Source organism: Diaphorina citri, unplaced genomic scaffold (assembly GCF_000475195.1).
Source record: "Diaphorina citri unplaced genomic scaffold, Diaci psyllid genome assembly version 1.1 scaffold5684, whole genome shotgun sequence".
NCBI lineage: Eukaryota > Metazoa > Arthropoda > Insecta > Hemiptera > Psyllidae > Diaphorina > Diaphorina citri.
In genome coordinates this window covers 1-2,284 of record NW_007383060.1, presented here as the reverse complement: position 1 = coordinate 2,284, position 2,284 = coordinate 1, and the positions used below count along the sequence as shown (strand labels likewise).

Here is a 2,284-nt window from a genome sequence, read left to right as displayed (position 1 = left end):
TATTATACCGAGCTTCCTAAGGAGACAGAGGGGGAGCACGGTCAGCAACTGGCGGATCGCAAACCTCAATTGTCCGGACCTCAAAAATGAACTCGTGACAAGTTTCAGCTACATACTTTTATATGCCTACATTTCGTTAAATAGAACACTTTTTTTGACTTAGAGGGCTTCGGGTAAAGAAACTAAATTTACTGATTAGCTAGCTTTGTTAGCTTGGAGCGTAGGGCGTCTGCCTTGTGAGTGCTGTGTGGCGGGTTTGATTCCCGATCGTGGCGAATTTTATAGCATAAAGTTCGTTCTCGGAACGACTGGCTTTCTCCTATGCTTCTCTCGTCGGTTTCGGGACGACAGTTGCTATAGTTCCCTATATCAAACCTTTTAAAACACATGGCCTTGCTGCTTAGGCCAGCCACTCACTATCACGTCTCGCCTCTCACATGTGACCTCCCCTGAGATGAGATCTACCAATAGGAACACGCCTGTACCGTCTATTATACCGAGCTTCCTAGGGAGACAGAGGGGGAGCACGGTCAGCAACTGGCGGATCGCAAAGCTCAATTGTCCGGACCTCAAAAATGAACTCGTGACAAGTTTCAGCTACATACTTTTATTTGCCCGCGACGCTTTAATTTATTTAGGGATTTTTGTGTAAATACAAAGTCTCCAAAAATAAGTTAAAAACCGACGAGCTTCAGACACAAAAATTAGGAAGCCTTCTAAACAGTTTTTCACGTTTTCGTATGTAGGTATGCGTAGACAATCCTTAATTATAAACACAAAGAGGTGTCCTTTTACGAAAGGAATACTTCAAGGCTAGTGCCGACCTACGTAAAGCTTTCCTATTTCCTTTGTTGTTCATTTTCTTCTGCTTGTATACGAATCGCGTCTGTTCCCAGTGTATACTCAAGGGCTTATTGGCACAGTTATTCTACTCAAGGGCTTATTGGCACAGTTATTCACTTGCAAAGTGTGGGTACATTGGTGGTGTAGTGGTCAAGGCGCTCGCCTGGTAAACAGGAGGGCGTGGGTTCAATCCCAGCCGAGGTATGGAATTTTATCCTCAATATAATTTGAGAATTTGACCACAATAATAGTAGTAGCCTACTGCTGGAGTAAAGGGACTTATCAGTCCCATGCGAGCAGTATAAATAAGCACTATTATTATTATTATACTTACGTAGAGTCACAGTTGAGTGCTAGAGTGCTGGGTCTACAGGAGAGAAGGGTAGAGTTCCTGTGCACCAGAGTAACATCTGGTAGAGTGTACCGCTGTAGAGTGCCACTCTCTCGCCCTACTACCAGGAACCGATCGCTACAGGTGATACAACAGATGGCATCCTGTGTGGGCCGGTCCTTCTGATGATGAATCTGTAATAGAATAAGTTACCTTAATAGAACAGTTGCGCTTACTTGGGTGATGTTTCAAAGTCAAAAAGCAGGAAAAATGAGGAACAACGGAATTTTCCTTTTTCTTCTACGACTTCTAGATACCGAGATAAATCGATTAAAAAAATGCCGGTAAATCGTGAACTTTGACGTCACGGCATACGCTCCCGTACACGATGACATCACATCAAATGTCCCGAGCAAAGCTCCCTCGTAGGCAACACATGAATGTGTTTGTGCGCATACGTTTCTGCGTATTTCTTTCTGCTCTTTCGCCAGCGTGCTTGCATACTGGCGCTACCTATTGGTATTGGTAAAGGTAGGGCCATCGGCTTTAATAAACGCCCTTGGTCACTGCGACCTGGTTAGATCTTTTGTGACTGCCTGAAGTCTGACATCACACATCTTTGAATTCTTTCATTAGAATGGAAAATGAAAATCGAATATTCGACCTTTTACAGTTATTTTTTCGGAGTTTTGACCTCAGATTTGGATTCTTCACAACCTTTTTCATAGGAATCGACCTTTTATTCATAAATTTTACACAAATGCAACTGCTCCATTGTTGAACTACAGAACTATTTTTTAGCTAATTCCTCTCTAGGGATGAGCTATTCATTTTTGACAAACTTTGTCGTGTTTTTTGGCGAGGTAGTGTTTTTTTTTTTAGGTCTTTTGGGTCACTAGGAAGATATTCGCAAATGAAAATTTAATGAAAGGCTGAAGTTAAAAAAAAAAGTCTAGTTATAGTGTCACGTTTAACTTACGTCATACGCAGTGTCATGTTTAACACCTGCAGGGGTGTCATCTACATGGTAGAATCTTTCCTTCTTCTGAGATACTCCTGGAATAAATAAATGATATGTTCCTTTTAGATAGGTTTAGACTTTGGCTAGAG

At 42.0% G+C, this 2,284-nt stretch overlaps 1 long non-coding RNA gene across 1 annotated transcript; it reads right to left on the bottom strand.

Moving 5' to 3' along the window:
• Positions 1-476: 476 nt before the first annotated feature.
• On the bottom strand, positions 477-2,233 carry LOC103521669. The gene is made up of 3 exons (XR_003394758.1): positions 2,154-2,233; positions 1,178-1,368; positions 477-505 (listed from the first exon to the last, which is right to left on the bottom strand). It is a non-coding gene; the product is annotated as an uncharacterized LOC103521669 (long non-coding RNA).
• Between the last annotated feature and the right edge of the window lie 51 nt (positions 2,234-2,284).